Raw genomic sequence first — 24,280 nt, forward strand, 5'->3', positions numbered from 1 at the left:
CACCGGCAGAAGGCAACTGGAGGACATCATCTAGCGGAAATGCGACCGGCGTGTTAGAAATTAAGCTATTATTATTATTATATTATTTATTTATTTATTTATTTATTAAGGCATACGATATTATTTATACAATATAAGTGAATAAAATATTAAAAACGAAAAAAATGTGTGAGTTTTTATTTTATTTCAGGTGTCTGCTGGAAACAAAATGAGCTTTGGTCACTTCCTGGCATTTCTGTTTGCCTGGTACATGAGATCGGATTTTCACGGATTTGCACTACAAAATAAGGTCTGAATTTCGTGGTTTTGGGCAGATTTCTCATTTGTTCGCACCAGGCGATCATAATTAGCAGAAGGTGTCTACTGGGAACAAAATGAGCTTTGATCACTTCCTGACATTTCTGTTTGCCTGGTACATGAGATCGGATTTTCACGGATTTGCACTACAAAATAAGGTCTGACTTTCGCGGTTTTGGGTAGATTTTTCATTTTATCGTACTAGGCGATAATAATTAGCAGTAGGTGTCTGCTGGAAACAATATCATATGACCGTTGGTCACTTCCTGACATTTCTGTTTGCCTCGTACATGGGATCGGATTTTCACCGATTTGCCATACAAAATAAGGTCTGAATTTCATGGTTTTGGGCAGATTTCCCATTTGTTCGCACCAGGCGATCATAATTAGCAGAAGGTGTCTGCTGGGAACAAAATGAGCTTTGATCACTTCCTGACATTTCTGTTTGCCTGGTACATGGGATAGGTTTTTCACGGATTTGCACTACAAAATAAGGCCTGACTTTCGCGGTTTTGGGTAGATTTTTCATTTTATCGTACTAGGCGATCATAATTAGCAGTAGGTGTCTGCTGGAAACAATATGACCGTTGGTCACTTCCTGACATTTCTGTTTGCCTGGTACATGGGATCGGATTATCACCGATTTGCCATACAAAATAAGGTCTGAATTTCATGGTTTTGGGCAGATTTCCCATTTTTTCGCACTAGGCGATCATAATTAGCAGAAGGTGTCTACTGGGAACAAAATGAGCTTTGGTCACTTCCTGACATTTCTGTTTGCCTGGTACATGGGATCGGATTTTCACCGATTTGCCATACAAAATAAGGCCTGAATTTCGTGGTTTTGGGCAGATTTCCCATTTGTTCGCACCAGGCGATCATAATTAGCAGAAGGTGTCTGCTGGGAGCAAAATGAGCGTTGGCCACTTCCTGGCATTTCTGTTTGCCTGGTGCATGCAGATCCGATCTTACCCAATTTGTTGGCCAAATTGGGAGATTCTAGATTTCAGATACTGAATGTCAGGAGTAGACTTTGCAGAATTTGAAATTTAACAGATAATATAATAATAAAATATAGTAATAATAATGATAAAACACGGTAAAAGTTGTCTATTTTGTTTTTATTCTTAAAATATAGTATACATATTCTACAATAAACCTTAAATGTAACGATATTGGAGATGAAGAATATCGATAGTTGCCCGGGACTTGATGGTGCGACCGTTCGTTCCGCTAGCATGTCGTTATTTAGGCACACACAGGTCGCCGATTTGTTTGTTTTAACAAAATTGAGTTTTTACCAACTGCCGCAGGATGTCCGCATTCGCCCGCGCCAGGTCCTCATCCTGATCATCGTCTTCCTCGTGGTGCTGATGATGGTGCACCGAAACGGGAATGTTCGTCCAGGACGACACGTTACCCACGATTTACGCCGTAACGACAACGTATCCACGGCTAGCTGGTCAGAAACCTTTTGGATAGAGCTGGAGAAGCGTTCCACGTTGATGAACATCAAGACGCCATCGGAGTTCAAGCTGAAGGGCAAGGACCCCAACTGGATTAAGCCACGAGGCGTGGAGCAAAGAAATCTGGCTTTGTCCTGGTTGAGGAGCCATGTCGACGTCGATCGGCACTCTATAGTGTTCTTCATGGACGACGACAACTCCTACTCCACGGAACTGTTCGCCGAAATGAGCAAAATCGAAAGGGGTCGCGTGGGCGTCTGGCCGGTGGGTTTGGTCGGCGGTCTGATGGTGGAGCGACCCCTGCTTACTGAGGATGGCACCAAGGTGACCGGATTCAATGCCGCTTGGCGACCGGAAAGACCATTGCCCATCGACATGGCCGCCTTCGCCATCAGCATGGATCTCTTCATCCGGAATCCGCAGGCCACGTTCTCGTACGAGGTGCAAAGAGGCTATCAGTCAATTGGTGTTCAAATCTAAGCATTAAATTTTTTTGTCATTTTTCGCAAATTTTGATGATTTTGATGATTACCCCTTATAAAAAATTCAAAAATTTGGCCAAAAATTAATTTTTCTACATTCGGTAAAAAATTATATGGTTTGTTAGTATAGGTAATAAGCTGCAAAAAACTACTACATTTCGCACTTTACGACAATTTTTTGCCAAGTTATGATGAAAAAACCCATCGTTAATATCGATTTTTTGACAAAAGTGGTTTTTCTGATTTTCTGGGAATTAATAATCCGTATTTTTGGCCAAAACAAGAAAAATTATGGTCCAAATATGAAATGTCATACCTCGTTGAGCTCGTTATTTGATTTCCAATCGATTGGTGTTGAAATCTTAGCACTACATTTTTTAGCCATTTTTCGCAAATTTTGACGATGTTACCCCTTATCAAAAATGCGAAAATTTGGCCAAAAATAAATTTTTCTAAATTCGGTAAAATATGATAGAGTTTGTTAGTATAGGTAATAAGCTGTAAAAAACTACTACATTTTGCACTTTACGACCATTTTTAGCCAAGTTATAATGCAAAATACCACCAAAAATATCGACTTATGTTGTGATTCTGACTATGTATCCAAAATAATTGGTTTTTTAACCAAGACATTAAAAATAATGATCCAACTTTCAATCGAAAATTTTAGTATCTACCGAACTGTGAAGAGGAATGCAAACTTTGGTTGACAGCACAACTGCTCAAAACAGATGCGCTTTAAAATTTGACTAAATTACGACAGAAATCTGTTTAGAAAATGTGTAAAAAATGTAACTTCTTTTCTACTCAGACATTTATTGGCTTGCATATGAGTATCATGTGAATTAAACTCTGAGCTTAATCGCTTTTTTAGCCACACAGAAATAAAGGAAAGCCAAGATAAAAGGCACACTGCCTTTGTGTGCTGGATTTCTTGATTTATTTTACTTTGTTCGCTTTACTCTCCGTACAAGATGCATTCAAAATACTGAGCCAGAATTTTGGCTCCTTTCGGACTTTGCTTCCTTCATTTTGTGCCCTTTAATTTAATGATATTTTTGCACTACAAAGGCGAAAAATGAAATGCAAATTACAACAAGCACTGACAGCACAGCAACACTGACATGTCTGGGAATGGCCTCGAATTTCGGACGAGGATATGTGCCAGGGATGTGGATGTGGATGTGGGTCTAGGCCCCGATTCTGCGTTGATGGTGGGCTCTTCATTAAATGCCAGCAGAAACAGAAACAACAGCAAAGGGCTACATAGATCGACTGGCAGACGTTGTTGCCGCTTCCGCTCATGTTGCTGTTGCTATTGCTGTTGCTGCATAAATAACGCCAGCGTTGAACGATGCAACACGCACTTCAAACAACAATAACACAAGCAACAGCACACCCACAACAACAGAACTTTGCACGTTTTGCATACAAAGCAGAATAACCCGCAAAAAAGTATCTGGCGGGTGAGGGAGCCAGCAAGAAATATTGCGAACAGAAAAATAGATACAATTAAGGACTTAGTCGTACCCAGTATCGCTGAATGGGTAATTCAACTGTCCACAAATATTAATAATGCATTTATATTCCAGCCATGCTGGCACTTTAAAATGCCCCTTTGGGGACACTTAAAAAGTCCTGAGAGCCACACATATGTCCCCATATCCATTGCCTTTTAAATATCCATCGACTTGGAGACAATGAACACTCCATTTAATTTGCTCGGGCTAGAGTCAATTTATCTTTTCTAAGCAAGTGACTACAGTGTGGTAGGTGCGCCGCGGAGCCTTTTAAGTAATTCTACGGTCATATTCCCCTCGTTCTGGCCAACTAATGGGCGCCAATGTGCAAAACACATCACCTTCCGCCATTCGGCAAAGCCACTATTGCCTTCTCGCCTCCGCAATCGCAATGGCACGCACAAGCAATTGAAATTGTATTAAATTGAATTTTAATATATTGCCGGAGAAACAATAACAAAACTAAACGAAGGGAAAACAAGAGAAAGAACTAGGTGAAATGGGTGAATGGGGTGGAAATTGTAGCCTCGTATTCCGAGTGTTTCTTTCTCTATTTTGCCCTCTCACTCTCTCGCTCTGCTGGCTGTCATGCTTTGAATTTAAATTTCACGCTGAAATATTAATAATTAAAGCCATTAGTGTTAGTGTCGGTGGCTGTGTGTGTGTGTGTGCGAGCTTAAAAGTTTATGCATTTTTAACCTTCAAATAAACACTCGACACGTATGCAGACCAACAATAACAACACAAAACGAATGCGGAGTACAGTGAGCGACGAGAGCATAAGACTGTCAGGAAAATGGGAACAATGAGCTAAAATTCCTTACCAAGTTCTAAGCTATATAAACTAAAAGAAAAATTGACAGAAATACTTACACATTGCACATGAAAAGTTATTACGTATACGAAAAATGGAAAGCCAGTTTCAATGAACATTTTACCTTTAAGAGGCACAAGCTCACCAATTTAAACCTATAAGTTATTTCAAAGTTTCAGCGTCTTATACAACTCCTAGGGATTCCTAGGTGAGCCGGAAGGTATTTTCTAGAAAGCCCAGAACAAAACCCTAAGATTAGCATACAAACTGTGTAAAACTGTGCTCATGCATATTTATGTTTGCCAAAAATTTGAATTTTCAAATCATTAGTAAATCGAGAAGGGTTGTGTTGCGGCTAAATAGACTCATGTCGCGTACTGTCCGCAACTAGCGTTTGGCATTTACATGCGGCTGCTTCTCTGCTCTTCTGCTATTTTTTTCCCCGTTTTTTTTTTTTAACTTTCTGCCATGTGCGGTTTTTGTTGCTGTTGCTACTGTTGTTTTTGTAGCTGGCAATGTATTTTGACATCGCGTCGCACACAAATTGCAAAAACGGCGCCTTGACTCGCATTTTCGACACTTTTCCACACCCGCTCGCCTCTCTCCTTTTTCCGAGTTGTTGTTTCCGTGCTTCTTTTCGCATCCTTTTCGCCCTCCGTTTGTGTGTGTGTGTGTGTGTGAGCTAGTATATCTGCGAGCGTATCTGTGTGTGTTCAAAGTTGTGTCACTTTGGCAAGCTCGAATTGATTTGCCTGAAAGTTGTCGCAACTTCTGCTTGCCCCTCAGACCCTTCGATCCCATCCCAAATCATTTGCATAAAATCAAATCGCACCGCAAAATAAACTCCCAGTGTGTCGCTTTTTCGCTAAGAAGTCTTAAAGTAAACTGCCACGCCCACTACTCACCACCGCCCCATTTCGTTTCCTTTTTGCGCTTTTTTCTTTTTGTGTAATCGTAAGTTTTATGTGAAATAGGCGTAAAGTGAAGCGAAGTTATGCCTTCTACGTGGCCGCTGGCAACATGGTTTCCATTTTTTGCCTTCCTCCTAAAGGGCTGGCAACTTGCAGTCTGGGAATTCCCCACTGGGAACCGGTTGAAAGGCCATATTTCAAGGGAACCATCCGAAAAAGCCGGCACGAACTTGGTTCATTTTTCAATTAAGCCCGCTAACAGTTCATATTTGAATGGTAGTTTTCAAAGAGTTGCAAATAATAAGGGGATTTTTTTGTCTTCAAAGTGAAAAGTTTCATCGATTTGCAGCCATTTTGCTTTTCAATTGGGAGACTATTAATACCCAGTCACATTTATTTATATTTTATTTAAGGTCAGTTACAATATGAGCCCACGTACGCAATAATGTGAAAAGGCTTAAATATATCCAATTTCATACTTACCCAAATGGCAAACGAAATGACATGGCGGAATTACATTTTTATTCGTATATTGTGATTGAAATTAAAGTAAAGAGCTTTACTATTATTTTACAAAGGGATATAGTTTGTAGTTTTAGGCGTACAGAAGTTATACAATTAGTTATACAATAGTTCAACGATTGGTTAAGGCTCTTAATATCAAGTTAGCAATAGAGCATTCTTTCGAACTCATTTCGCAATCTGAAAAATCTAATAAATTCACTCGATTGAAACAGGATACAGTGCAATTGAATCAGCGTCGCGTTGTTTGCCATCCCTGGCCATTTCCGGACACTCTTGCCATCCGATCGAAAGACACACGTTGCGGCAACAAGACAGGACATGCCGCCATTTTTCGTGTAGCCGACACCATTCCGAGGTCCTGGAATCACCCACCCACCGTCAGCGCCGCACAAAGCCCGAGCCCGGGAAACCCCCCAGGTGGCAAGTAGTTTATCGCATATTTGCAGGGGGACTTATAACAAACATATGCAGCCGTGTGTATGCGTGGGCGTACGTGTTGGCTTAGATTCTACATGTGTATGCGTAACTGGGTGTGGAATATGTGGGATATGTGGAACATGTGTAGGCGAAGCTGTGTGTGCGAGTGCGGGTGTGGATACACAGATACACATGTACACATGTACCGCAGCCATCTGACCGTGTCCGCAGCCCCACGACGGGTAATGCCCATCGTATGTGGCCCAAAGCCCAGAGTCGCGTCCATGCCAATTGCCTGCCGATTGCCAGAAGTCCTGCGTCCTTCGTCCTCGCTGCACCACCACCACCACCACCATCAAATCTCCGTCTGGAAGCAGACCATTCCGAATGTTAATCGCACGCATTAGTATTGGTGTCAGGCCTCGGGAGTTGGCCAGGTTGCCGCTTGGGATGGCCAAGTGTGACAGGGGCACCCGCTTCCCCTTCTCGCCCAGTTGGCCATATGAGCATATGAGTGTGTGGATACACTGGGCACAATTCCTGCAAGAATAACATTAAATGTAATTAATAGTATATTATTATAAGATTGTATTATAATATAATATTAATAAAAATAATATTTTCTAAATGCAAAGTTTGAGAACATTCTACAGAGGTATTGTAACACAAGGTAAGTATTATGATAGAATATTAGCCAGATTTCATTGGAAGACTTTCGACTTCGGAACCGAAAGTTGACCCAATCTATTGGTTTTCAGATGCAACTTCGACAAATTCTTGCTTCCCACACTGGCGGTTTTTTTTTCAGTGCAGAAGACTTTGGCCAGCCAGAAAATTGTGCGACAACATTTTTGTGCGGCTGCTGAGCCCAGAAAGACGGTAGCCCACCCACATCGCATGGGAGTCATCTTCCGCCCGGTTCCTGACATGGTGTTTATGGGTTTGTCGGGTCCGCTGAGTAGGTGACGTTGGTTGTCTTCTCCGCTGGCTTGGCTGTCAAGTGGCCTCGTTTTCGGGCCCAAAACCCAAAAGGTGGGCGTTGGCCTGGCTTTCGGATTGGGATTGCGAATGGTAAGCGGTAGGGGGAAGCCACGCCCATGGCGACTGTGGGCGTTTTGCGGTGTGCGGCTAAGAAAACTTGAGGTGCTTAACAATAATTGAATGAAACTTGAGTTAAGTGTGCGCCGCTGCCACAGCCTGCCTTTCTGCCCCCAAGGAGCCCTCTTCATCCCGTTGAATGTGTGATTGGGTCTATTAAACAAAAGTTCTGCGGTCGCCCGCTGCAATTATTGTTTGCAAAACTCAAACTTAGGCACCACTCTAGATATGGGCCAGTTTTTGAATTCAAGCGTTAGCTTTCATTTAATGTATATATAGTGGGTGAAATTCTAGTTTAGATTGAGTTATCAAAACCATTTGGGTCTGGCAAGATTTTAATACGAATTTAAAAACATGATTCAATAGAACTTAAATCAGATTCGAATGAAACCGAAATGCAAAACAGTTCTGCATTATTTACTAAGTAGTTCTTACATAACTGCGACGCAATTCAACGGAATTCAACTGAGATTTTAAGCTCTTCCACCTTTTGTGCCAAAAATACGCACAGGATTCCTATGAATTAACTCGCACAATTCCTGAAATTTCTTATTGACTTCCAGACTTGGCTCGAACACTCGGACTGGTAATTTTCCGGGGAATCAACAATATAAAAGTGAACAACAATTTTGAGGGCGAACAAAAGGGAGTATTATCCGAATGAAATGATCCTCCGACAAAGCATATGGTTTCGCAGCAGGCAGAGCACACATAAAACACACAGTGAACGAGTAACTGACTCTTAATACCCCGAAATCGGCCGCAAAATGCATGAACATTCTGCGACTGTGACTGTGATGGCTCGTCCGAGAATCGGGATCCAAAGCCGATTTCCCCGATTTCACCGATTTCCCGGTTTCGAGTTTTCCACACCGTTCCACCGCAATTCCCCCGCCTATATTTATTGACGGATTGATTGCGCCGGCACGCTGAATAAGTTAATAAGAGGAATGCAGCGTTTGCGGCTACATAATAACTTTGCCATTCATTCGCATCCCAAAGTCCCGGCGCTCCAGGAAAATACATTGCGTTTATAAATGCGGAAAATTCGATGACATGGCAACTCTCCGGCTTGGGCCCCTCGTCCACGTCCAGTTTTCAACTCCCAGTTTCTGCTGCCAAACCGAACACCTAATGACACTGAGCCGCTTTTTGCATAACCATGGTTTTCATACAAGCACATATGTATGCACACACACGGATGCACTTAGAGTTTAACAAATTCATTAACTAGTTGAAATATATTTTTAAAATCATTATTTAGCTTTTAATGCATATGTGTGGCATTGATTATTCAAATATATATTTTCTATCTAGGTGCTTTGCGTTTATTTTAGTGAGCCAAATTAATACGTTATACACATTCATTTCTCGCAGTGCTTTCATATGTACAGTTGCAGTAAGTTGTTATTGAATGGAGCCTGCAGTGTAAATACATTTCGTACTTGCGTTCCGTGGATTTTGAAGGATGAGTGGGCGGTTGGGATGGTGTTGCCTAAGCCTGCGGTTTCGCGTCGTTAGGCCGCGTGATTTTCCCGCCGGAGAGTGGAAAAATGGTGGAACGGGGGGAATGGAGATGGGGATACAACTGGGGAAATCACCAATAAACTAATATGTTTGCCGACTGACGGACAGCGTAATGGGTGGATCCTCATCCTGCAGGACAGGACATTGGGTCAATGAGGCACGACGGCGACCGCAGCAGGAAAAACCAGAAACAAAACCGCAGCATAATTATTGAACACTCCATAATGGAGAGGCACCTGCCGGACGGGAATACTTGGCGTGGTTTTTCGTGGGCCGGGCAAATTGAATGACTGGCGTTAAGTTTTGCATACGAGTCCCGCATTGCACAACATTGAACGTCATGCTCGGCTCATTACAAAAAGCCCCGTTTCATGGCCAACAAAATGTTGGCCAGGTAATAATTCAAATTGATGACCGACATTCGATCGCATCCCGAATTTGCAGGAGCCCCAATCAGGCTCACTTGTCCATGTTCATACACTGGCGGCATTTCCATTTAATCTTAATGATGCGCCCCACATCGCATTCGTTGCTCAATTTCATTTGAGACCACATAATCTCAGTTGGCATTACAGGGCACATTTTTGGGGTTCGCTAAGCGTATTAAAAGTGTATTACGAGTTGCTTAAATAATAGGAGATTCGAGTTCGGAATAAACACAGGAATATGTTGCTATCCATTCTGGTAAAAGTGACACTAAATGTTTAACACATATATACATATCGGCCGACTAAATTCAGTTTTAATTCCAGATCAAACCGATTTAAGCACTCTTATTCAACGTTTCGAAAGGCCCAACCTCAATTAGTCATGTGGTCGCAGCATTTGATCGGTCTACCCGTGCAAAATCCACACACATGGGCACACACACGTGCCGGAAATACAGCAACAACAGCAACAACAGCAACAACGTCGGCAGGAAGACAAAAGTTTATTTTCATTTTCCGCGAACCAACAAACAATTTAATTTCACACGCGAGCGCCAGTGTTGTCGTGCGGCAAGTGACGCGCCGTTCAGCACACGAACACACACATGCAGAAACCAAAAAATACTGGTGAAAAACCTGGGAAATAATAGTAATGATGCCCACCCAGGATTCCCTCAGGTGGGGCACATAACTTGGACGACCCTCGACGCTCGCGGTGCCCGAGAAGCCGGAAGAGCCGGAAAACCCTGAAAAACCCCGGACCCCGGCTGTTAAGTCAATGACTTTTATGTACATTCTGATGGACTTTTAATCCATTCACTCAACCAACTGAACCCAGAGTTTGCCTTTCGACCGCAAGTGCCGCTTGCTGCTCCGCCGCCATCTATCCTTGGTGGATCCAGAACCCAGTATCCAGTATCCAGCATCCTGGCTCCTGTATCCTCCGGATTCAGGACCGCACACTTCTGCGGGTCCTGCACATCTCTTAATGTGCTTAAGATGAGTTACATTATGTGTATCAGTGTGGTGCCAGTAAAACACTCCAAAAAAAAAGGTAGTAAATACATCATGGCCAAGTGGCTTTTTATTATTTAATTAACAATATTATCATTCCCAGATGAGCTCAAACAAGCTATTTATCATGAAACTTTATTGGTTTTCATCAGTAAATAATACGAATTCTATTTTAATTGGTTACTATATTTGTTATCCACGCTTAAAGTTGATAAGTTGTAAGAGACTTTAAAAATACTCAGTATTAGCAATTCAGTACTGACCTTTTGTAATTGAGCTAATTTCTCATAAACTAAAGAATTTTATCTTCAAAAACTCTACTATCACCAAATATTCGCTCAGTGCGAAGGAAATTCCATTTTGTAATGTGGCAAAAGTATAAAGTGTAATATTGTTCCCTCTTTCCTGCTTCCTTTGGTTACTTTTTTTTAATTTTTTTCTTCTGTTTTTCTGAATTCGTTTTTCATTTCGGTTCGTTGTCGTTGTCGGTTTCTCGTTGGCTTCCTTTTTGACCATTAATAGGTGTACTTATATGCTTAATGGAGTGCCACTCCGCATTTTCTGAGCTCTCTCTCTCTCTCTGTGTGTGTGTGACATAGTTAAAATTGCATTCACTGCGGGTGCTTTTCATGGTATTGGTGTAGTAGTGGGTGTGTGAAAAGGGGCTGCCAACCCTGGGACCCCGAAATGAAAAGGCGACCTGGTCCGTTATGCAACTGTTGTTCAATGTGTGGTAAATAGTTTGCATTTGACTATTTGCCATAGTTACACACACACATAGAAGGAGAGAGAGAGAGAGAGAGAGTGATAGGGGGAAAGCACAACCCCTTCACTCACACACACACACACAGTCGCAAACACACCCACTCAGGTAAACTCGAGTGGCCCTTGGCCACTGGCATTGTTCACATTGCTGGCCAAAGATGTTTTTAAGCTTTAAATTAGCTGAGTAAATGCCACACACATTCATATGCCATCACACAGATACTACCACACACACACACACACTCGCAGAGGCACACAGAAACCCAGCTGGATATAATGTTTTCATTTTGGCCAAATGTGTCACATTTGTGGCAGTCTACGAAATTACAACATCAAACTAATGCGAATGCGTTTTACAGAAGCCATATTCCCAGGGCATTCAAATCGAATCGAATCATAAATGCAATATAGAGCCATTTCCATTTCCCAAATGGAATGAGCATTTCTTACACAATTAGGATAGAAATATCAAAAATATCTTTTTAATTGAAAAATAATTGTAGTACAAACTATTAACAAGACTCGATGCTTTCGTGAGCTTGATCCCCATGAAATTTCTTTGATTGCCGGCAATGATTGGTACCATAATCTGATAAGATGTCCAAGTATTTATGCCACCCACATATTGATTAATAATAAATTGCTCATACAGTAATACAGTCGAATTTATGCACCCCATTTAAAGATATTGTACGTCTGCGAATAAATAAATAAATACAAAATGATGCCGGGTGGAAGATAAATAAATTAATCAAAGAAAAATACATGCACAATTGCGGGACAATCGAATTGCGACGATGCTGGAACTTTGTGGGGAAAGTGGAGTAATTGAATGGCACTCGAGTGCCCCAATCTGTCCCAAAGTATGCAACCATATTTGATTATTGCCACAATTAGATACCGCCCCTTGCCGCCCATCGGACCGCCCCGCCTCCCGCCCTTGCACTCCGCCCACAAAATATTATTAATTCAATTTGCTAAACTATTTGACTGCTTAAGTTGCTCCACTCGAACATGACACACAATCTGCTGGAGCCACACGCACACTCGAGTTGTTGTAGGTGTGTGTGTGTGGAAGTGCTGAATGTGGACACCGAGAAAAATGAGATAGTTATTGGAGTGATAACGAAACAGATTATTGTTTTACTTTTGAAGAGCGTTTGGTTATTTTATAGCTTAGAACAAATGTTTTGATCTTAAAAAACTTTGAAGAATAAAGAAGTTATCTAAAATGGCAACCCTTCTTCTTCGAAACTTATATTTCAGTTTTTTTTTTTCAGTGCATGCGGCGTCTGTTGTCTATGTTTATCAATCCATTGCGTTGTTGTTGATGATGTTGTTGATGTCCGACCACGAGCAATTGTTTTTGCATTGCACTGCATGACAATTTGTTGCTCTCTCTCTGCTCTGTTTGCTCGCCTTTGTGTGGGTAAGTGTGTGTGTGTGTGTGTGTGTGTGAGTGTATGTGGGTGCTCCATCTTGAAGATATATGACTGCGATACGGAATAAATTCCAGCCACCTCCATTCGGCTTGCCTCTTCGATTTGCCTCTTAGCCGGGCACAAAGTTTTGTGGACAGAACACTTTGACTTCGGCTTGCACAATCCTGGCACCAGAGAACTGCAGCAAGTGCACCCGCTAAGCACAGGGTGTCTAGGCACCCGGGTGTTTTTGGACACTCTACTTGCGGCAATAAAAAATATACGAGTGTTTTGCCAAGTAAGTACCCGCGATGTGAGTGGTGAGTGGCAACCGCACCTTAAAATTGTTTAGTGTGAGTCGAGTGGCAAAAAATGCCACCCTCTGCCTGGCACACTTTCTGCGTATGTACATATGCATGTATGTGTGTGTGTGTGCTTGTGAGTTAGTGTGTGTGCTTTTCACACACTCACGTAGCTGCTGCTGCTGCTGCATATGCCACAGATTGTAGATAGCAGATAGATGGCCCGGTCGAGAGTGGGCGGTCCTGGCAGGACCTCAGCCAGTCCAGGAAGTTGGCCAAGTCGGCGCGTACTGTACCCCCACACACACACACACATACAAGCGCATGCACATTTGAAGAAGAGTACATCCGGCAGCCAGCTAATTTATCCAGGAATATTTGAAATGCCTCAGACATGCGATAATTGCATCAGTTCAAGCAATTCATGCAATTCTGGGCCATCGTCTAGCAGATTTATTGCAGAAAACAGTACGAAATGCATAACGTTTATAATTGATGCCACACACTCCTGTTCGAGCGTAACGCAGATATTGGATTTATTGATTTAGCATAAAATGCATAAAGGAAAGAATCGAATATCTGTAATTTAATGCCATAATAGCAAGTGAGCACTACACTACTGAAACGCACTGTCGCAAAATCTGAGCAGAGAGAAACCACCGAACGACCAAAAAGAGCAAAATTGGTCCTTTTGGGCAGTTGGTACAAACTTATCAGTTAACTTCGGAGTTATGTGGTCCATGCTCCTAATCCCCGGGAAAGTCGGCTGGTCATGCAGCATATTTGGCAGGCGTTTGCCCAGCATCTCCGTAGTTAACACAAAATGGGGTGGGGTGCATGCCACTCCGCTTTATTTTGCTCCTTTTTCACCATATACAATACAATCAAATCGCAGTTCTCAATATTCATGTGGCTCCCTCTGGCCCCCGCCCATCGCTCGTCCTTTCCGCCCAACCCACCCATTTATTTCATTCTTTTAAAAGGACGGGCAAGGTATCTGGTTGTAAGCATGTCTAGTATGCTATATGTTTGCATATTGTCTGCGAAATGCCATTTGAGTCCCAGTCACTCTGTCTGTTCCACTCCTGATCCCCTCCTCGTCCTCCTCCCGTCCTTCCCATCGCCGTTGGTCCTGGTGCGTCCTTGGTCCTTGCTGTGGTTGCTGCTGCTTCTTCATCTTGTGCCAAAGCCGTATCCTCGTTGCTGTTTGTATTTTCTCCCTGCTGCGCTTTGAATACTCATACGACTACGACTACTACACCCATACGAGGGTTTATAAATATTCTCGGTTAAGGGACTACTCACTCCTATCCTCCCTACTCCCTCCTCCGCTCCTTCTATTTTCAATTTTTCCCAGTTTTTTCCGCACTAACTGGCTTGGCAGCGAGTTTGATTTATAGAAATATAATATATTGTTTATCGGATGCTTCAAATTCCATTTGGCCCAAACCCTTCACACACACGCACACATAGCCCTTCATTTCGCAGGATCAATCTTTGGGGAATGCGCAATCGGATTTGGTGAGACCCTGTGTTTGCGCCAAATTGACATTGCAGGCCAATCAATTACAATGATAATTTAATTAATTTCAACAGACAATGGCAGTTACAGTCGCTAATTTATGTGACTCCTTATCGTGCTATTCTAATTTTTTTTTTTTTTTGCTCTCAGTTTTAGACTGGCAACAGAACTAAAGCGACGCAATGACCACAAAAAGTGCACTGTTTTATTTACGACCCGGATTTGCTGGCCATAACGGTTCACCCACAGGTGGGTTAATTAAGTGCAATGTGTGTGCGACATCTGTTCCACACGATAGTGCACCTTTTATCAAATGCAAATATGGTTAAAATGATTTTTTTTAGGATTCGTTTGAGTGACTTGTGCACACCACTTTCGATGTACTAAGCTCGATTAATTGTGTGTTTGTAATTGCTGTTGGAATATATGCTTAATCCTTTGTTAGATTTAGTCATTTACTTGCTTTCTTTTTCATATTTCCCAATTAAAATTAACAATGGCGAAACTTTGTATTTATTAGCTGCGACATACGTGCTGCCGAAAGTATACAAATTAATTAACGCTGCAAAAAGTCGACGACACTGCTCTTTCAGCCATTTCTTGTGGGGTCCCTTTTGTTCAACGGCAAGTCGGTTGAAGTTTCACCTTTTGCGAAAACGTAATTACTATGCACTATATATATATATATATATACATATATATGAAGCCTGTTTTTTCGGATGGGTTTCAATGGCTTTTCCGTGGGAGTTTGGAGGCTTTGTAATCGTCGCAAGCCGGGAGCGAAAACATTTGGCACGTGCTTGCGCTAAAGTTTCAATTGCGGCCAGGCAGGTCCTTGGCCCCCAGGACATGCGGTCAATCATAAATTGCCTTAGCGAAAGCCTTCGCCAAAGCGTAAACAAGTCGACGCAGTCCTGACATTATTATATTTGCACGAAAAAAGCGGGCAGGTAACATTTTTGCCCCTCTTTTTTTGTATTTTTTGGTTTTTTTCTCCTTTTTTTGTTTTGAAAAGCCAGCAGCTCAGGTGCGGGCGGGTGGAAAATGGTTGGAAAAATGGGTGGAAAATGCCTGTGTGCCGGGCGAAACACAAATATTAAATGCCGCAAGGTGTACAGGCCGTGTTGAGGCTTCCGCAAAAAGGGGCATAAATTGTGTGCCACTATATGGGTGTGCGTATGTGTGAGTGTGTGTGTGTGTGTGTGCCGTGCTGTGGCAACGTTTTAGCTGATTTTATGTTTGCTGGCAGACATCTACCACCCCTCTCTAAGCCCCCCAGCTCTTGTGTCCTTTCGCTCCTTCCCGCCCCCAGTGTCCCTCCTCCCCGGAAAGTAGGCCACACTTGTGTGCCGCTGGAAGCTTTTCAAGTTTAGGCCAACTAACGTATGCCGGCAACGCTTGAAAGATGGCCGCGATAATGAGAGCGGCACATAAAACAATCAAGGCGGCTCTATGGAAGGGGGGATTGGCTGTTAGAGGGGGGATGGGTTATTGTGGGGTTGGTTGCTGAGGAAAGCCTCGCCTCCGGAAAAACAGCAGCGACACAACAGCATTGTAATCATTATCAACGTAAACAAATCAGCAAAAAGGACCCGGCCGAAAGAAAAAAAAACATCATCAAAATGGGGAAGTACGAAAACGAGCACGAAATGATTTTAAACACAGTTCGAAATACCCTTGTGTATAATATCCTTGAAGTACTTTCATTTTGTATATCCTAATACACTCACCATTTGTATATAAAATAGAGAATAATATGCGAGAAATTCCAGAAGTGCCAACATACTGATTTTGCTTAAAAAAAATAGGGATGTAAATAGAGAAGGTGCCAGAAGCAATAAATAAGCTCGTGCACATATTTCTAGAGAAAACACATGTATATTTGATGGATGTGTATCTACATTGCTGGCCAACTCCCCCACCCGCCCATTGCACCCCTCACACACAAAAAAAAGGGCAAATGAATACAGAGTGAAACGTCCGCAAAGGTAAGTCGGACAAAAGAAAACCCGACAGCATTTCGATAAGGAAGGAAATGCCATGGATGATCCTATGTATCTGCCACTGTTTGAACTTCGCCTTTGACTTTAGTGTTGTTTTCGTGTTGCCCGTCAGTCAGTTCAGTTTAGATGTAATCAGCATGGAACTTATGCTCGTTGGGATTCCACGGGCGGTAAGCCCGCCAGTTCGACCCAGTCAACCGACCACCTGTTGTCTGCGTTTCTCCTCCAATTGCCACATTATCAGTTATGCGCTTTGATATCTGATAAGCCCACATCAAAAGGCGCTCTTCCCGGCCAAAAAGGAGAAGTCAGCAAGGTAAAAAATAAAGCTGGCCAAACAAACAAACACCCACTCGAGCACACTCACACACACACACACACACACACACCCGCCTGCGCGATTACAGTGGTATCAAGCTGATTTACATAACTCAAATGATTGCCTTTGCAATGTTATAAGTTAAGCAGCCTTATTGTCAAAGAAGGAGAAATGTTGAAGTTTATAAAATATTTCTTTTTAATCCCAGTTTTGCAACACTTTTGCCCACTGTGCCAAGTGGGCACTGTGGGCGGTGGGCGGTTGCCATAAAAAGAAAGGACAAAATCCGCAGTTAGCCCTGCTTTCTCCATGGATTTTCCCCCGTGTTCGTACAGTTGTTGCTGCTGTGCGTGTGAACATGAATTTGGTTTTTTGCGTTTTGTTAGCGGGGGCGTGGTCACCGAGGGGGCGGCAAGCAAACCAACTTTGACTTTAGTTTTAATGCGATTTTTATGCGAAACGCCGAGGAGACAGTAGTGGTACACGTATATATAAAAAAAGGGGAAACAAGACCTGATGAACTACTTGCCACTCAATGTCCTGTTTTCCCGTTCTCTGCCAGTCCGGACAGCTTTCGTCCTTCCTGTGGCAGATTCCGTGCTCCCTTCTTCTTTTTTTGGCCCCACTGACAGCCACGCGGGTCTACTAAATAATTTCGTTAGCAACACAACGGCAGAAAGAAAAAAAGACGAGGGAAAAGTACAAAGGAAAGCGAAATGTAAAGAAACAATAGAAGCTGGCGAACGAGACAAGGTCGCAGGTGCAAATGCCCTAGGTTCACAGGACTGGCGATGGAGAATAGATATTATAAGAAGATAAGATAAGAAAATATCTCTCATTCATTCATTCTTGTTCCTATTCTGAATTTCCATAGCATTTTCCGTATTTTTCCCTTGATTTTGTGCACCTTTTGAGCTTATCTATTGCATTGCTTGATATCTTCATAAAGTTAGGGTCTTTGGCGTTTGCCAAATGCATTTTAGGGCCTTCTATTTTTTCTCATCGAATTGCGAGCGTGCCTGTTATCCGCAGGTAAGTTCAGGTGAGCTTGGGTAATTTTTTCCTTTCCTCCTGTTGCTGGCAGAGTGCGTATGCTGTATGCAGGATTCTGGATGCTGGATGTGCCAGCTGTGTGGCCACTCAAATAACAACAACAGCGACTGCAGAGTAAACAACACAAACACACACACACACACGCAAATAAGCACTTTGCCATGACCAGGTAGCCAGAAATTCCTCTTCCTTGCGCAGGACCTCTCCACTCCACTCCGCTCTGCTCCGTCCCTTCTGTTGTTTCTAATCCCATTTTAGCTTAAGCTTTTTTTTACGCTGCTTTTCACACAACGCACTGAAATATCGCATTCGCCATCGCCATCTCTGTCCGCGCGCACACACGTCCACCTGTACAGGTAACAATGGCGTTGCCGAACTGCGTCTGTTTTTTCCGCTTGTTATTGTTTCCTTGCGTCCGACGCGAGGGGCGTTCAGAAAAACAAGTCTGGATTCCTGTTTTTCGACTACGTGATACCCGATAATCACTGTTCTTTATTTCGATGATTTTTGCACAAGGAAGTGCAATGCCTGTTTAATGCCAAAATCCTCTTTAAAGCCTTTCAAAGTCTTCATATTACACTTTAATTCAATTTTTAATAGAGTAATTAACATGTTCAGTTTTTCCTTTTTGAGTGCTATCAACGTATCGAAACGAAAAGTAACCAAGCAACGGTGCGTATACGCAATGCGAATGCTTGGCATTACGTATACGTAAGTAGCTGGCATGTATGTTGATTTATAAGCGCGAAGTTACATAACACATGGCTTATGGACTTACAACAACGACTGTTAAGCAATAATGCATAAATGTCACATATTCAGCAGAAACCAAAGACACCCATCGCCAATGCGAAACATTGGGTACCGCAGCCCCCAGAGTAACTAACATCAGAAGTGTGTTGTTGAGCTAGCAGGATTTTGCTGAGTTGTTGCATTGGCGAAAACTTCGTTTCCTCCTTTGCTTTGGGAATTTTCAAGTTGCCAAAACTTGTTGCCAGTGAAAGTTTCGGTGGTTCATCCAGAAATGGACAGGCTTTTCAATGGTAAATATGTATACAGAATTAATCCCAAGCATTTAGGAGCCAGCAATTTCATACCGCTTATTGAGTTAACAAAGTGCAATATATACTATTAGGTATATCATATTTGGTAGGGCACTTTTTTGGGCGCATAAATCAAGAAGCAACTCTTTGCCTTTTAGGCTTAGCTGGGAAAATGGGAAAACGCTCGCCTGCCATTTTCATATTTCTTTCACTTGCCACGTACTTTCTCCTTCTATTTTGTTCTTTTTTTGGATCAGCCACGCCCTTTTGTACTCGCTTGTCCGGTGTCCGGGGGCTTGCAAGGGGGAGTGGCTCTTTTGTCACCTGTGGACTAATTGGTCACCGGCCGGAGCACTAGATGACAAAGTGGTTTGACCTACCAGCCCGACCCGCCCACTTCACTTCGCATACATATGTATGTATGTATGTACGGGCAATCAAGTTGACGTGGCACTCATAAAAGTACGGGGATAAAATCAGACAAGGATCAGACAAAATGGAAACTTTGGCGCAAATCTCTGTCAAATTTAATGAGCCCAGAAATCGCGACTTCTTAACAAATCCCCAATCCCCACGCCCCATTTGCTGTCCACATTTCAGTCACTTTCAGCCACTTTCACCCACTTTCGCCCACTTTTGCCTACTTTCCCGGAACTCAATGACAATCAAGGCTCAAAACAGGCAGCAGACTGTGAAATGTTTGCAAGTGGCAACAGCGAAATAAAAATAAAATAAAATCAAATCAAGTAATATAATATATATATATATATATGCGATATCTGTGCTGTGTGTGCTATGCGCAGGAAAAACCAAACCAGAGAAAAGCAGCGCCAAAAGTCAATAAGAAGCGGAGGGAAAATTGAAAAAGCGACAAGGTGAAAGCTGTTGCTGTTATTGTGTCTACATGGACGCACCACATAACCCCGCGTGCCACGCCCCCCGCCCGCCAACGCCAACGCCCATTTCGCAGGTTATATAGAATGCATGGATTGTTAAAAATAAATGCCTAGCGCTATATTTTAAAAACTTTCTGGTCGCTTTATTATTTTTTGTTTCTTTTGCTCATTTTTGCATACAGCCCCACCCTCCGTTTTCTTCGTACATTTCATATTTTGTGTTTTTAATTTGCGTGACGCAGCAAAAAGGGGGCGGTACTGGCAAAGTGGGCGGGCGGGGCGTGGCGTTACAGGGCAGCCAATGGCCTGTGTATGCCTATCAGCGAAAGCAATAAATTTTTTAATTTTATATGTACGTCATGTGTGCGTGTGTGGTGCAATTTTTTTCATTAATTTTTTAGTGCCCACCACCGGATGAGGACTCTATGAACGGCATTTTTGGGTTGTAACCATCGGTGTTGTTCAAGCACAAATAAGCACAAAGTGCGCTGCCAGTCAAAGCATAATGTTAATCGAGACTGGCCACTGAATGAATGGAGCGGACAGAAAAAGCGGACTGCCGGCCACAAAAAACTATCGTAAATTTGGCCAACTTGCAACACTGGCCAGATCGTAAAACGCCTGAGTTGGGTAGCTGAGGGTAATTTTCGAATAAATTTCACAATGATCTAAATAAAATGGGAATTGTGGGTTTAGTCGAATAAAATTACAAAAGTATGGTAGCAGCTCGTTAAGAGTTGCAGGGTGAAAAAGCAAATGAAGGTTAAAATAACGAAATGCTAAGCAAAAGGAATATGTTTTATGTCAGAAGTTTGCAACACTGCATAGTGTGCTCAATGAGCACAACAACTGCTTTGTAGTTCGTGTGTTTTAGGCAATTCAATTAAAGGGGCTTCCCCATTCATGGGGCACGCCTCCTTTTCCACCACCACGCCCATGGACATTTTGCCCCCGCCTCCCCGCCCCCTTGGTCTCTGGACACCGGACACCATGCCAAAACCATATTTCCATGGAACTCCACGTCCAGAATTCCGATCCGTTTGCTTTTTGTTTATTTGTTCCATTTTGAAGTGTTGTACTTTATTTTCACTGCCGCTTGTTTTTATGCCCGTGTTATATTTTCCCTCTCCCATTTTTTCCACATCCACTTATTTATTTTTTTTTTTTTTTGCAATTTTTGCATTTTGTTCTTTTTTTCGGTAGCTTCCTTGGCGTTTTATTTTTTTCCCCTCATTTTGTGGCGATGAAAAAATAAAATTGCGTTTTACGCAAATAATTTTTAATGAATTTTAATATTGCTTCGATGTTGTTGGCGTTGTTGTTGTTGGTGGCACGACATGCATATAACCAACATACAACAAGCAACAACCAGCAAGCAGCAACCGGCAAAAGCAACAATAACGGTTAGGTCATTAAATTTTAAATGAATTCCGTGTCCGACCCGACGGCACATAGGTAAAAATCGTAGGAAACGGCCATCGTATATAGCTATATATACGTATATATATATAGCCTATATGTATTGCTATAAGAGTGGAATCCGGTGGGCCATAAATGCGGTCTCAGCATCCATCCAAGAATCACCAGCTGAACCAGAACAAGAAGCACGGTTCCGCCGAAAAGGCGCTACACTCATTTTTCTTTCGCTGCCCCACGTTCGCATACCCTGTAGTCCAGTGTACTATATAATTTCAAAAGAAAAAACACTTTTTCTGTACTCTTATCATTAAATCCATCGACTATGTACTTTCCTATATATTCATTCAACAGCTATAATCCTGAAATAAAAATAAAGGGTATCAGCTCGTCGAATCCTTGGACCCAGTTCACCTGCTCGCGGGCTGCTTTATTCCCAGCTCTCTTTTTTATTTTCCTGCTGACTTGCAGCTGTTAAACAAATAGCTTACTTCTGTCCATTGTTGCTGCTGCTGTTGTTGTTGTTGCTATTGTTGGTGTAGCTTATTGTTAGCCAGTCGCCAATGTGGAATTGGCAGTTTATTTTTCACTTTCGGGGCGAGTGGAAAAACAATTATATTTTATGATGGCCAAAACGAAAATTGAAATGGTAGCAGCGTTTACCGGCGAAATGGAAATCGCCGCAAGGTGACTTGGATTTTGGGTGGTTGCTCCACGTCGAAAAGGAATTTGGCTAGAAGTACACTGGCACTCGCTGGCCATTTCGTTAGTCGGTACAGTTCGGTACAGTACAGTACAGCCTGGCCAGATGCAATCAGTCAGGTGAAAATGGCCCATAGAGGTAAGCTGCTTATCGCACTATCAGTGCGAATGCAGGCTGCTCTTGCGGGGCGGAAAATCTCCTGAAAAGCTGCGCCAAAACCGCGAAATCGGCGAAATACAGTTTGATGAAACTTCTGATGGCACCCGCACCCGCACTCACACCCACATTCAACCCCACACTCACATTCATAGTCGAGGCCACACTCACTCACACTCACATTCCCATTGACAATGAAAATGAAAACAGACAAAGCAACCAAACACACTGTCATTTTTGGCCAACGAGCTGTGGCCGCAAATTGTTTTGGCCAACTTCGGTGGCATCCGCATCTCGTGGCGCTTTCAGCACCATTTCCATCTCCATCTCAATCGCAAATGTCGGACACATAACTCGAGGGCATTAATCATTATAAATCAGACTATTCACTCGCCGATTGGCCATGGCAAGGAGAAGGGGTGGCGGCGAAAGCCGAGTGAAAGCCAGGTGAAAGCCAAGGCGATGATGGCAAAGCAAAATAATGAACGGCGGCACATCTGAAATGCCAAAGCGGAATTCCTCAAATGAACTTCCGCCACAGAATGCAGCTGGAAAAAATGCTAGCTATATGTATGTATTTGTGCTCAGGAGGAGCAGCAAATAATAAAATAAGCCAGCCGCTTCAAAAACGAGTAGAGCAAATGAAAAGCCTGGTGAACTTATAGGGGGTTTTGAAATATACTCGTACAGACATATAAACATATACATCCTCCATATATATCCCATCCCTCCAAGTTTCGCCTCCAGCCAGTTTGTTTTTCTTTTTTTGCCCGGCTATTTGGCTTTGCGGATTGGCTCCGGCAATGATTGTTTTGCATATTTTCCTTGAAATGGAAACTCGAGGTGGAAAATCGGCGATGAAAAGCCTATGTGGAGCAGTTTGCAACGCTCGCTTGAGCAAAATCAAGGCAGATTATCAATGGATTGCAAATAGATAAATTATACCAATTGTTTTCATTGTTTCTTTCTTTTTTTGTGCCTCTCCTCTTGTTTTAATAAATATGCGTATATTTATACTCTACTTGCTTAAATAAAATCAGTTGAACGTCCCATTTAGTTCCATAAATAAATATTTCCACAAATTCCCAAGTTTGACAAGTTTGCATTTAGCACTCACTGTAGGTAATAAAAATTAATAGATCATGTTACTGCATTTTGAATATGGGTCACCAGCTGGGCATTTTCTTCTTTTTTTTTTGACACTTATGCAATAGGAAATATTTGGTAAGCCAACAAACATCAAGACCTGTTTACATGCGGAAAAGCTATGAGCTGTCATTTTGCAGCTGTTTTTAGGGTAATATCTTTTAGGAAGTTACCCAAAAAGAAAAAACTATTAAGCTTTTCCCTTGGAATAAGTCTTAAAACCTGAAATTCAAACGAAAACGTTGAGAGAGAAGAAACTTTAGCATTTTCAGTAGTTTTCGGGCAGTTTGCCTGTGGTCGTTCTATATGCACGCAAATCCATTAATGTTTAAAAATGGAAAATAACTTGTTTCATGTTACACATTTTCCCCGGTGCACCGTTCATTTTGCTTTCGGAGCGTTTTGCCATATTTGCAAGAGCAAATTGTGAAAATCAGCAGTGGCGAAAAACAATGCATGTCCAATGTCGATGTCGATGAGTGCGCTCAAAAGTGTGCTACGAAAATTGGCGTGTGTCTGTGTGTCTATGTTTGCGAGAGAGAGCGTGTGTGTGTGTGTGTGTGTGTGTGTGTGTGTGACAGCCATTTTGAAACTTAGCTGCGCTAACAACCGGAAATCGTGCAAGTATTTAAATACAGCCACAGTGGTAAGTGCTGCGGATTCCCAGGAAGAAGAACGGAGAAAATGTGGAAATGTAAGCATAACCCAAAAACCGAAATAGATGAAAATTTATTTGAATTGCACTTGCAGTTGCGGGTGTGTGTGTGTATCTGTTGTCTGTGCATACCCCCACCCTTTTAGCCCCCATTTCGACATTGTCATCGCCTGCATTTACATGCACTTACCGTTGTCATTGAAAATGTACATTTGCTTAACCCGCCCAACGACCTCCGGATAAAAATTCGACCTCAAGACGGGTTCTCCAGTCATTCCGACGACTCGACTCCGGGCATTATCGTTACTCTTAACGTTTTCATAGCATGAATTATTGATTTGATTGCTCTTCAATCTGGTGCCCTGCTCATATTTCTTTTTT

General features: G+C 42.5%; 1 protein-coding gene and 1 pseudogene across 1 annotated transcript in view; one reads left to right on the plus strand and one right to left on the minus strand.

The window, feature by feature from the left end:
* The first annotated feature begins 1,526 nt into the window (after positions 1-1,526).
* LOC117147517 lies at positions 1,527-2,267 on the plus strand (annotated as a pseudogene).
* A 3,736-nt stretch (positions 2,268-6,003) lies between these two features.
* LOC117147132 overlaps positions 6,004-24,280 on the minus strand; it is an 86,770-nt gene continuing 68,493 nt past the window's right edge. Inside the window, exon 9 of the mRNA XM_033313910.1 lies at positions 6,004-6,972. The gene's annotated coding sequence lies outside the window, so the exon portion shown is untranslated. The remainder of the gene's footprint in view (positions 6,973-24,280) is intronic.

Source organism: Drosophila mauritiana, chromosome X (assembly GCF_004382145.1).
Source record: "Drosophila mauritiana strain mau12 chromosome X, ASM438214v1, whole genome shotgun sequence".
NCBI lineage: Eukaryota > Metazoa > Arthropoda > Insecta > Diptera > Drosophilidae > Drosophila > Drosophila mauritiana.